This window comes from Protopterus annectens, chromosome 6.part1 (genome assembly GCF_019279795.1).
Source record: "Protopterus annectens isolate FY-2018-M chromosome 6.part1, PAN1.0, whole genome shotgun sequence".
Lineage (NCBI taxonomy): Eukaryota > Metazoa > Chordata > Ceratodontiformes > Protopteridae > Protopterus > Protopterus annectens.
In genome coordinates, this window is record NC_056738.1 from 546,293,733 (window position 1) to 546,306,821 (window position 13,089).

The 13,089-nt window shown below is 45.5% G+C and overlaps 1 long non-coding RNA gene across 1 annotated transcript in view; it reads left to right on the top strand.

The window, feature by feature from the left end:
• The first annotated feature begins 787 nt into the window (after positions 1–787).
• The window catches only part of LOC122805343, a 198,603-nt gene continuing 186,301 nt past the window's right edge, over positions 788–13,089 (top strand). Inside the window, exons 1-2 of the long non-coding RNA XR_006365357.1 lie at positions 788–845; positions 935–1,003. This is a non-coding gene — a long non-coding RNA (uncharacterized LOC122805343). The remainder of the gene's footprint in view (positions 846–934; positions 1,004–13,089) is intronic.

Here is a 13,089-nt window from a genome sequence, read left to right on the forward strand (position 1 = left end):
GAAGTTTGTATTTTATAAATCCAGGTCTAAAAATCTGTGTGAAAGAGCAGCTTTTTGTCTATTTTGTGAAAGGTAGGCAATGCAAGGTCACCAAACAATATCTGTCCAAATGCCTAGTTGTATTTGGCCCAGTTAAATATAATATAAATAAATCCCCAAAGACCCTTGATTCTGCCTCTAGAAGACATTTTCTTCTCTTTTTTTTTTTGAGGGGGGGGGACTGTCTCCCCTTCTCAGGGCTGCCATGATGTTGAATTTAAACACTTGGTGGTGATTTGGGTTATATTAGGTCAAATACTACTTTTGACTTCTAGAAAAGTAAGAAGAGCTGGGGGGTGTACTGTCTATTAGCATTACTGCATTACAGCATTTTGCTCTCCACCTTGTTTCTTGTCTGGGATGTCCTTTCTTTGAAGTCTGCTTATCCTCATTGTGTCTGCATGTCTTTTTGCTGGGTACTGGGTTTCATCCCATATTCCAAAGGCGTGTCATAGGTGAATTGGTAATCCTCTAAACTGCCACTAGGTGTGCATGAATGAGAGTGTGCGCAGCACGTGTGTGTGTGTGTGTGTGGGGGTTGTGTGTGCATTTTGCATTGGGTTGTTGCTCCTTTCTGGATTAGTTTTACTTCTTTGCACCCACTGAGTGCTAGGATAGGCACCTACTGCCCTCATGTGTATGAACTGGGCTACATGGTTTATCAGAGAATGAATGAATGTGTAAGTGACAATATGTTATTATTATGTCATTTTTAAAGTATGTTTTTTTTTTTTTTTGTTTCCTTACTAGGTTAAAATTCAGTACCAGGTCACAGTTAATGATGTTGTATCTTGCCAGTCATACAGGTACATTAGTATACTATTTTAATAAGTAATTCAAAGTTGTTTGTTTAATACAGTTAAAGAATTGTAATTGTGTTTATGTTGTCTGACAGTGAGAAAAAAGAAACTATGTTTCACTTTTCGGAAAAAAGTTTATTAACGGACAAGAAACACTATATAAGGTACTGTATAAAATATAAAGACATGGATATGGGAATTAGAGTAATTCTAAACTTTATGAATAAATTAAAAGAAATATAAGTAGCACTGTATACTGTTTACTATAGCTGCTATTTTTTTCATTTTGAAATGGTCACTGTACTGTCATTTTAGGTGCATGTCTTGTAGTAGGAAAAGAAAACAAAGTTGCTATTCTTTGATTGTGCATCTAAGTGCATTGATTCAGCCATGCAACATCCAACATACACAGATGTTTACTTGGGAAAGGAGTTTAATTTATTTTTTTATAAAGAACAGTATATTGCATATTACTTCCCTCTGATCATTTTTTCATTGAAGCATGTAAAAACAGTCCACTCTGACTGTCATTTGTTATTAGTCTTTGTACAGTTGAATGCTGTATTCATTCTTTTAGGCAAAATGCAGCATCACAGGCCATATAATACAGCATCTAGAGTCACAGGTTCCTCATGCTATTTTTGAGTTGTCCATATTCATGCACTGAAAGTTCAAGGGGTGTTGGTCTGCCTTCCAGAAAAGAAAGTGCATAAATGTTAGAGATAATGATAGTTCAGCTAGCTCTAACTGTTTTTCTACCAGTTTTATAGCCTGGGACTCTTCTGATGGTTGCAGGCAGCACCACGGTAATCAAATACATAAAGAGACAATGAGGTACGTATTCCTGTCAACTTTGCAGACTGCTTAATTTTTCATCTCACTTACATTCCAAGCTAGCAAAGCACTATAGTACCAGCTGTCTAATCAAAAAGAAATGTAAATCAGTAGTGGAATTTGGACAGGGAGATGTTTTTGGAGATGATACAGGCTTGGGGGAACATTTAAATAGATCTAGTTGCATTGTGCCTGAACAGCTAGCTATCTGTGATCTGTTCAAACTACCAAACAGATTGGTAAAAAACAGCAAATGCCTTTTCATTTCCTTGGAACCAGTGACTTCTGTGTATAACTTCCCACAAAATCTCTAATAACAAAAGTACTTCTAAAGGGAAAAAGAGAAAAAGCAAAGATTTATGATGCCCATGAAGTTGAGTATGCAGGTACTGACTTCAGAAGTTAGTTTAGTTGATTCAGGAAATCTGAAATCTGTAGAACTGCAAAAAAAAAAAAGCATTTTCTGCAGAGGACAAGCCCCACTTCGTGCTACATGTGGAGATTTTCCCCCCATGCTCCTCTCACTTATATATACTAAGATTACACACCCTCAAGGAAAAAGATTATACCCTTTCTCCAAGATTGTACAAACTTTTAGATAAAATACCCGCGGTGGTGGTGCTGCGGTAGCATTGTCGCCTCAAAGTAAGACGCTGTCCGGTTCGATTCTCAGCTAGAGCATCTTCTGTGTGGAGACATGCATGAATGGGCATACCTTCATTGAAGGTTGTGCATCAGGGCTGGTAACTCGGCACGTAAAAATCAACTACCAATCATTAGCAGACCGGAGTTCTGCTGCGGCGGCCCCTAACCAGGAAAAGCCGAAAGACACAAAACAGAGCAAGATTCTGATTGTTAAACTAATGAAGTAAACCAAACACTTGGGTTTTTGAATGGCAGTCAAATGCAAAAATGGCTCTGTGTTGGCAAAGGCAGCCATTGTTCACCCTTCCAAGGTAAATATCAGTGGCAAAACTTGTAATACTATTTCTCAATAGCAAAATCTTGATCTCTCTCTCGCTCTAGAAGACATTTTTTTAGTGGAAGACTGTCTCCTCTCCTCGGGTCTGCCATGATGTTGAATTTAAACAAGCGGTGGTGATTTGGGTCATATTAGGTCAAATACTCTCTCTTCCTGTGACAGCTGATTGGCTGAGCATATCCTGAGAGAGAATCCTTCAGCCGTCACAGGAAGTGAGTGTTCTGTCTTTTACTGCCACCCAAAGAATAAAGTCCTCTGTCTCTTCACAGGATCCAGTGCTGATTTCTCTGGCATAGTGCTCGAATAAGGCCCATTTGAGGAGCCACTTCCTCTCCCATTTTTATGTTTATTTAAAATATATGTGTATATTTATTTCAATATTTTATTAGTTAGTGTTTACAGTAATTCCTGTGGGAATTTTTGGTTGTAGCAGTGTTTATTTGGCTTCTATCTTTGACAAATACTTGGTTTTACTGTTTCTTAGGAAACTAAGTATTTCTCTCAAAAGTGCAGTGTGTATGTGTGATGTTAGACACTAGGGACTGTCTTGTGCAGTCAAAATTGTGTATTAATCTTGCCTGTCTTTACTATTATTACTCTGCTTTATTTTCATCTTTTGACAGGAAAATATTGCAGAACCTGGATGTTTTAGAATTTATACATTATTTATTATACGTGTGTGTGACTCTGTTCTGTGTTTTTAACATCAGATTGCAATTTTATCGGCAATGAAGTTATTTGAATGTAGTATGTCGAATTTACTCTCCCTGACAAGAAATATAGTTTAAATCATTATTAAACATTATGTTATGGCAATTTAATATGATTAAAGTGTCTGGAGCTATCTTTTAACACTGGTTTGGCATATTGGTTGCTTTGATGTTTGGACTTTGTGTACTGGGAATTCTTTAACTTCTGTCAATTGTAAAAGAATTTTGAGCACATTTCTAACAATTTTTGTGATGATGCCACAATCTGACAGAGTTTAGTTTTGTAGGGACATACTTATTACTAGAAATTTCAAGTGCTTATTGTGCTATATTATCCAGTACTATCAGTTTATTAGTCTAGGTGGTGTTCTCTCCCCTGATGTAATGGAACCTAACTCTGGTACCTCCTCATCAAATCCAGTTGCACCTAAATAGATAAAACAAACAAAATAAAAATATGCCTTAGCCTATGGTTAGTGATTCTGTCAGAGCCACTACTCAGCCTACAGACCACTTACCTTTTGCCTAGTCTTCCTGTAGCATAGCTTTTCTGGCCACTATGGATTTGATTTATACTTATTCTTTGATGCTGTTCCAGCACCTGGCACAGGTATGGGAGAACCAAACCCTTTAGATGGAGGAGTAGTCTGAATAAGAAACCCCATGCCAGATATAATACTCTTTCTAGATATTTTATCTGTTAGTGAAGTTCCCAAGAAAAAGAAACAAAAGCTTCATCATACAAAATGTCTTTTTCTTGTAATCTAGCCTTTAGAATGTCAAATTATTAAGGCTACATGTAGAAATGTATTTTATAGTGTGCATACAGTTTGGATGATTTTGCTGCACCCTTATCTGCAAAGCAAAAGTCTTATATAAATGAAATTTTTTTCTAATTTGACTCAGACCTCGAAACATAATTTGAGAGGTGTGCTTGGATGTGCAGATACAGTCTTGAGAAATGCTGATCTGATGTTGTTAATCTTCTTTCCATTCATCACTGATGGGTTCGGTTCCAAGCCCTTGGAACCGAGTCAGCCTATTACCAAGCTCACGCCAGCCAAAAATACTTTCGAGCTGAGTCTCTACCCAGAATGCCCTTCTCCCTGTTACCTCAGATTTCATTTGACACGTAGCCGTAAAACCGCATTTCAGCTGAGCTCTCAGCTAAGTGAAATCTTTTTGATATTTGTGTAAAAATGTTTGGATATCTTCATATTTTATTAAGTGATTAGTATTTTTAGTGTCTTTTCTTCTGTCTAAAGTTATTCTTTCCCCTCTATCCGTTGTTACCATTGGTAAACTCTCAATTACCATTGTTGGCACGGCCTTTCTTCCCTTACCTTGTGGTATTTCTTCAATACCATAGTTGGTATTGTTTCTCCGGTTTAATCTGTTAGCTTTAAACTTTATTCAGGTGTTTCCCTTTTCTTCTCGACATATCAGTGTACTGTTATATTTATGATTTTTTGAGTGGAGTTGACTTCATTATAGTTGGATTATACAGTTGACCTGTGGTGTTTTTCTACCAAGATGTCGGATAAGAAGGGTACTTCAGGTTTTAAGCATTGTACTTCTTGTAACAGCAAGTTACCTAACAGTGATTCTCATGAAGATTGTGTATATTGTTTGGGAGTGGTCCACCTTTTGGTGCAGCCTCCATGTGACATTTGTCAGAGTTTCAGCCAACGCACTCTTAATGAGCGCAAAAATAAACTCATTCTGAAAGGGTTACTCAAGTCTCCCTTCTCAGAGGCCATTTCTGCGATGGATGTCTCAACCCCTGTCTCTAAGGACAAAAAGAGAGCCCACTCTGTTCCTTCTTCACCATCGGATGATCAGAGCAAGCCTGGGAAATCAGAGATCCCTAAGTTATCATCAGAGCATAAATCTCTCTCTTCGGGTCCATATTCTTCAGCTCCGACCATCTCCAAATCTTTGATACCGACGCGTGTTTTGGCACTGGCCCTGCCTCCGGCACCGATCATAGACCTTACTATGCCTATTTTGACTTTGGTACCTGTAGCCACTTTGGCTCAGGGCACACCTTTGACTGCACCATTAGTTTCCATTTTGGAACTAACCGTTTTGGCTATGTGTGCCACTTCTGCATGGAGCATTGTCCCGACCTCACTGGATTTGACCCCTTTACTTCCGGTCTTGAAACTAGAGACTTCGGTGCCAGCAGACTTTGCACCATAGACCCAATACTCCCCCTCCGTGGATCTCTTTCTTGGCCAAGCATATAGCCCATTCCTCAAATGTCCTGACTCTCCATCTGGAGTATCCACTAGATCCACCAAGAGCCTTTCGAAACACGGCGTGGTGCGTCATGTAGACCAGCTGTTGTTAGCCAGGTGGATTCCCTCATTCTTTAAGACTCATTCACCTGCAGGACTTGGGTTACCTTATCCACAGACTCCATCTTACACTCCTCCTTTAACCATCTCGATTCCGAAGCCTTCTGCTCCAAAATCATTCTTGGAACCTATCACCTCGGCGCCTATGGTGCATCTCACTCTGACTCCGAGTTTGTCCCTTTGGTCTTCAGTTCCCACTGAACCGGTCCTTCCTCAATCTGGGGATTGGGGGAACAGGTGAGCTGGCCCGGGGTACAGAGCCGCCTCTCTCCTCAGTTCCATCCTTGGCACCGATGGCTGTGTCTGCGCCGATCCTGCTCGAGGCTCCATCTGTGGTGGTGGTTTCGTCGGAGTGGGTTGTGACCCCAGTCCCGAGGTTGTCTTTCTTGGTTCTGGGCTCCTGTCCCTCTTCAGGAAGGCCTGCATTCCGTGCAATGGAGAGGGGTCTTGCTTCTGGCAGCACTCCCTTGATGTCGGAACTCCAGTTTTCACCCCCTGAGCTGCAGCTGTCACAGACCACCCCCCCCGGGACACAGGGCAGAGAAGCCGCAGGACACCCCTGTTCAGGGTACCCACTCTTCCGAATCCTCCTCAGAGACCCCCACTGATGAGCCCCCTCAAAAGAAAATGTGCAAGAGGAAACACGTGGACTCACCTGAGGAGTCCCTAACAGAAGACATGGATTAGGATGATGGTGAAGGATCCCCATGGTCACATCCTGATGATGTCTCCTTTGGAGACATCCTGGAGATGTTAAAGCAGAGAGGTGACTGGAAGCCCTCCAACCCTTCATCTGAAGAGTCCATGTTCCTGCAGGCTTTTCACACCCAGCCTTCTACCTCTTGGGAGACCCCACCTGCCAATGAGCTCATCCAGCTAGTCATGCAGTGTGCTTGGAAGAACCCTGATTCCATTCAGGCGATCCCTCGAAGACCAAACAAAATTCTTTACCCTCCCAAGGAGAACCTGCATTGATCCAAAGGGTTATCAGTTGATGCTATGGTGGTGGTAGCTGCCACGAAAAAGGACTTGGCTGAGGAAAATCCCGCTGTCCACCCACCCAATAGGGAGTCCCTGGTGGTGGACTGACTTGGGAAGTGTGTTTTTGCATCAGGGATCTTTGCCATATGGTCCCTGAATTATTTGGCACATTTTATGAGGCTCCAGAGGGACTTGATCTCCGAACTGTCTGGGACACTAGCCGGACAGTTGTCTGATGAGGTCAGGGACAAAGTGGCCTCACAGCTCGCAACTCTGGACTCAATATCCAACTCGTCCATGAGGTTACTGTCACATGCAACCGAAGGGACGGTTAGAGCAGCGGGTTCGGGCATTGTTATGAGGCGTCATGCCTGGATGTTCATCCGTGACCTCGCGGACCCCTTCAAGTCTTCCTTTCTGAATACTCCCATCGAAGATTCGTCCCTTTTTGGGTCCAAAGTGAAGGGCATGCTAGCCAGGTGCGAGCAAGATGGAAAGACCCTGTCTGCCATAGGCCTATGGTTTTCCAACCCTCAACATACCTTCTCCAAGAATCAGAGGAGTGGAAAGATGTGGCATAAGAAATCTCGGGGTCCCTTCCATGCCGCACGTGGTGATGATACTCCCAGAGGCAGAGGGGGTAACAATTCTGAAAGACGCCCCTATAGAGGCAGAGGGGGTCCTTGTAATCAGGGCTCCAGGGATTCCTTCTCTGGGCAGCCTTGTCAGCACTCCTGAGGAGCAGCCTGACTGCTTACCTCTGGAAGCAGTCAGGGGTCATTTCTCTCTGCACCAAGCTGCCTGGCAATCCATCACCACCGATCGTTGGGTGCAGAGCATTATCACCAGAGGTTACACTATTCCCCTTTCTTATCAGCTAAATTTCCCAACTAAACGTCCCGACGTTCCACCCAGTGAGAGGGAAGAAGCAGCTTCAGAGATTATAAAGCTGTCTCAAAAAAAGAGTCATCCAACCAGCCCCACCAGACGAGCGCAGATCCAGATTTTACTTGAGATTCTTTTTGGTGCCAAAAAAGACAGGTAACTGGAAACCCATTTTGGATCTCAGCAGCTTAAACAAGTCTGTTACCCAAACCAAATTCCAGATGGTCACGATTCAGTCTATTCTCCCCTTTTTAAGAGAAGGTGATTGGATGTGCTCTATAGATCTCCAGGATGCATATTACCACATCAAGATGGACAAATGCTCCAGGAGTCTGCTTCACTTCTGGCTAGGAGCCAGTTATTATCAATTCCATGCCCTGCCATTCAGTCTCTCTACAGCCCCCAGAGTGTTCATGAAATGCATGGCAGTGGTAACAGCTCACTTGAGACTAAAAGGATTCCGGGTGTTTCCATATCTGGACGACCGGCTCCTTACCGCCCCCACTGAGCATCTTCTGGTAACAACACCAGATTATACTCTCTCTCTGGCAAAATTGTTGAGAATAACGATACATTGGGAGAAATCAAACTTGTCCCTACACAACAAATAGAGTTCATTGGAGCAGTGTTCAGTACTCAGTCCTGTCTGGTATCACTCCCAATTCACAGACTCCATCAAGTGAGGCTTCAACTCCATGTGATATTCTCACAAACAACAGATGTTATGTAGTCCAATCTCACCTACATTCTTACCCGTGGGTTCGGAGCCGAATATTGGCTCCGACTCGGCCAAACTTTTCTAGCTTGAAGTCTTCTATTGGCTGGGCTAAGCAGGTATCCCATGCTGCACTGCTCCATATCCTCAGACCTCGTTTGCCACTCGTGTAGCTCGGACGTAGTCTCGCTCTTGGCTGTGGCTAAGTACTCATTTTTCTTGTTATTGAGAAAAATTATTATAAATAAAAAGCTATTTTCATAGCTATTGTCTATTTAGTGTTGTATTTGGTTTCAGTAGTGTGTTTGTGATTGTGGTATCCCGCTAACTGTTCCCTCGGGCTAGGCCCGTTTCAGTTAGAGGACCTAGTCCTCTTTTCCTGTGTTGTTTGTGCTAAACCGTTTTAGTTAGAGGTTTAGTGTCAGTTTCCCTTGCTATTAGTGGTCATAAACCGTTTTAGTTAGAGGTCTTTGACCTTTTTTGTCTCAGTGCGCGTTTCTTCAGTGGTTTGTGTGTGTGCTGTTACAGTTTATAAAACTGGTTCCCACGTTTTTGTGGTGCTGCGTGTCTGTGTCGTTCTGGTCAGACCGTTACTTGGGTTGTGTTGGTTCTTGTTGATTGTTTGTTTCAGAAATGTCCAAGGATTCCAAGGAGCACAAACCTTCGGGTTTTAAAAAGTGCTCTAAATGCGGTTACAAGATGTCCATCACCGATGGGCATTCAATTTGTGTTTACTGCCTGGGAGCCATCCATCTGCAGGAGTCCTGCAGCTTCTGCCATGCTTTCAGTCCCAGAGTGCTCCAAGAAAGAAAGAATAAGCTGATTTTAAAGGGACTCTTAAAACCCTCTTTCGAAGAGGCCATGGATTCTTCTCCCAGTGCCAAATCTAAGTCCTCTAAGTCTAAAAAGAGATCTCCGGCTCTGTCAGTTTCCTCGGAGCCACCGGAGAAAGTCACAAAACTTGCTTCGACCTCCTCGACTCCACTGTCCTCGGGGCCGCAGGAAGCATTGGTGTTGATGGAACCGGCGTCGGCTCCAATTATATTGGAACCTCCTCGGAGCCAGCTCCAATTATATTGGAACCTCCTCGGAGCCGATCGCCCAGTCTTAGACCAGTTTCACCTGAGAGGAAATCTCGATCTCCCTCCCTGTCCTCCAAATCCTCCAGGACTCTTTCGGATGTGGATGTTGATAGGGTGGTGCAGAGGCTCCTCCAGTCACCGGTTTTGGCAAAATTGTTTTCGGCTCCAGCCCAGTCAGCTCTGGAGCCTGTCCCGACCCCTTCTTCGATCATTCCTCCTACGAGTGCATCTCTGTCTTTGGAGCCAGAGTGTTCTGTGCCATGTGATGTTCCTAGGTCGGTTCCGATGGTCCCTCCGGGCCTCTCGGTACCGACATTGGCTCCAACCCCGTCGGCTCCATCCACGGGGTTCAGGACTCGGGATTCATCAGTCGTACCGGGGGGGGGCATCTTGGGACATATTTCGGTTCCGAGTTCCGCTCGGTGCCTCGGCTCGAGGAACCCTGACTCCTGTCATGGTCTCGGAGGCTGGCCGGTCCACAGACTCGGGGGGGGGGGCCTGCCTTCGAGGCCATGCAGACTGCGCTGGCCAGATCGTCAGCTACATCATGAGAGTCGGTCATTCTGTCCCCCACAACTCTGGTGAGAGCCTCTGATCACCACCTATCCATAGACAGCGGAGCACCAACGAGTGATCCCCAACTTTCTGAGGGCCCTTCAGAGTTCATGCCTGAGGAGCCCTCTAGAAAGAAAACATGCAAGAGGAAGCACATAGACTCCCAGGATGAGTCTCTCACCTCTGATACTGACCTCGAGGAATCGGAGCGGTCCCCCAAGTCATCCTCTGATGATGTTTCCTTCTCCGATATCCTGGAGATATTGAAACAAAGAGGTAACTGGCCGTCCAAAGCCCCCTCTGAGGAGGAGTCGGTCTTCCTTAAGGTCTTTGGTGCTCAGCCCTCCGCCTCCTGGGTGTCCCCACCCTTCGACGAGCTCCTAGATTTGATTTCTCGGAGGGTGTGGGAGAACCCTGATTCTGTGGAACCTGTACCCAGGCACCCCAACAAGTTTCTTTCTGCTCCCCCCGGGTAAGGAGTTTCTGTCCAAAGGAGTCCCTGTGGATGCCATGGTGGTGGCGGCGGCCACTCAGAAGGAAGTAGCAGAGAATTTTTCCTCCATCCATCTTCCTAACAAGGAGTCTGGGACCATGGACCGGTATGGGAAGCGTACACTCTCGTCAGCAACCTTTAACTTACGGTCGCTGAACTACCTGTCTCATTTTACTCGGCTCCAGAGAGATCTTACCCTCAACTCCATCGTAAACTCTTCCATGCGGCTCATTTCTTATGCAGCCGATGGAGCGAGTAGGGCAGCAAGCTTAGGAGTCTCCCTTAGAAGGCAAGCCTGGATGCGCCTTTGTCATTTCGCGGAGGCCTTCAAGTCTTCTTTCACTGACGCCCCCTTTGATGGTTCTTCTTTGTTCGGAACCAAAGTGAAAGACACCCTCACCAGGTGCGAACAAGAGGGAAATACCCTGTGTAGGGGTCCGTTTTTCCCTTCCCTCTAGACCTTACCCCAAGGCCCAGTGGGGTGGGAAGATGTGGTTCAAAAAATCACAGAGGTTTTTTCCTGCCGCTCAAGGTGAGTCCCCCTCCAGAGGCAGAGGGGGGGGGAGGTTATTCAGGGAGATGCCACCCTAGAGGCAGAGGGGGCCCCCACAATTCGGGAGACCGCGATTCCTTTTGTGGCTCTCCCTACTCTTGTTCCTGAGGGAATGCCCGACTGTGCTTATCCGGAGCTAGTCGGAGGTCGAATATCATTATATCCGGAAGCCTGGAAAAGCATCACTCAGGACCGATGGGTATTACGAATAATTTCCAGAGGTTATGCCATTCCATTTACGTGAGACCCCCCCCCCCCCTTCAATCAGAAAAATCCCGGACGTTCCACCCAGTCAAAGGGATCAAGCAGCCTCAGAGGTTTCAAAGCTGCTAGGAAAGGGAGCCATCCAGCGTGTCCCCTCAGACCAAGTTGGATTAGGGACTTACTCAAGATTCTTTTTGGTGCTGAAAAGAACAGAGGACCTGAGACCCATATTAGATCTCAGCCGACTGAACAACTATGTACAGAAGTCCAAGTTCCGTATGGTCACACTACAATCGATTCTCCCATTGTTGGGAGAGGAGGTATGGATGTGCTCCATCGACCTCAAGGATGCTTACTACCATGTCAAAATGGACAGGGCATCCAAGAGTCAACTACGCTTCTGGCTGGGAGCCAGTCATTTCCAGTTTCGAGCCCTGCCCTTTTGTCTCACCACAGCCCCCAGGTTGTTCACCAAGTGTATGGTGGTGGTGTCTGCTCACTTGAGACGTCAAGGATTCCAAGTGTTTCCGTATCTGGATGACTGGCTCCTTACCGCCCCCACCAGACATCTGCTAATCCAAACCAGGGACATTACCATCACTCTCTGTCAGCAGTTGGGCATAACACTAAATTGGGAAAAATCTGCCTTGTTGCCCTCACAGAGTGTCACCTTTATAGGCGCAGAATTAGACACCGTTCGAATGCGAGCATTTTTACTGCAGGAAAGGATCAGAGTCTTACAGCAACAGTTACATGCCTTGATGCCCCTGAGGAAAGCAAAGGCAAGATGGGTTCTTCAACTCCTGGGGACCATGGCAGCAACAATTATGTTGGTCCCTCTAGCGAGATTGCACATGAGACATTTTCAATGGCTCCTCTTTGTCCAATGGTCTCTCCAAAAACTTCCACTTTCTCACCCCATTTTGCTCACGGACAGATGCAAACAGGACCTCAGTTGGTGGCTTTGCACCAACAATCTGGACAGGGGAAAACCCTTCATTCCACCCATCCCGGTTGCTACAGTGACCACGGACGCCTCCCAGATGGGGTGGGGGGGAATTATTTTGGCAGGACAGTCCATGGCACGTGGCAAGATCAAGAGGTACATCTGCATATCAACGTCCTAGAGATGAGAGTGGTGCTACTTGCGTTGCAGGCACTTCAGAGCTTTCTGCCTATAGGGACGATTGCAATACACTCAGACAATATGTCAGTAGTGTGGTATCTGAACAAGCAAGGGGGAACCAGATCTTGCCCCCTGTGCAGAGAGGCCATGCGAGTGTGGCAGTGGGCAATATCTTCCCGACGGTTTCTGGTGGCAACGCACATTCCGGGGAAGTCCAACGTGACAGCGGACAGGCTAAGCAGAGCTATTCTGATGTATTACGAGTGGTCCCTGAATCGTCTAGTTGCAGAACAAATCTTCCGCAGATGGGGTCAGCCTTGCTGCGACCTTTACGCCAGCCCCCTCAATGCCAAATGCAGCAGCTACTTCATGCTTATCCCCCCACGGGGGGAGTCACCCAGGGACGCTTTAGTTCACGATTGGCCCTCCGGTCTACTTTATGCTTTCTCCCCGTTTCCCTTGCTATCAAAAGTGATTCAGAAAGCGCAATCCTTGGGAAGCAGAATGATTCTGATTGCTCCACACTGACCTCGTCAAGTCTGGTTCCCCTTCGTTAGTTAGGCTTCATCACTTTTCACCGGAGGTAGTTCACATTTTATCTTCCTCTCATAAGCCCTCTACTAGGAAGATTTATTCTAGCAAATGGAAGAGGTTTTCTGTTTGGGTGCATACCCAAAGAATTGATCCTTACACAGCCCCGACTGCTTCAGTCTTGGAGATTTTGTCTATGCTTTTCCATCAGGGTTCCGCATCAGCTACCATAAAAGTTC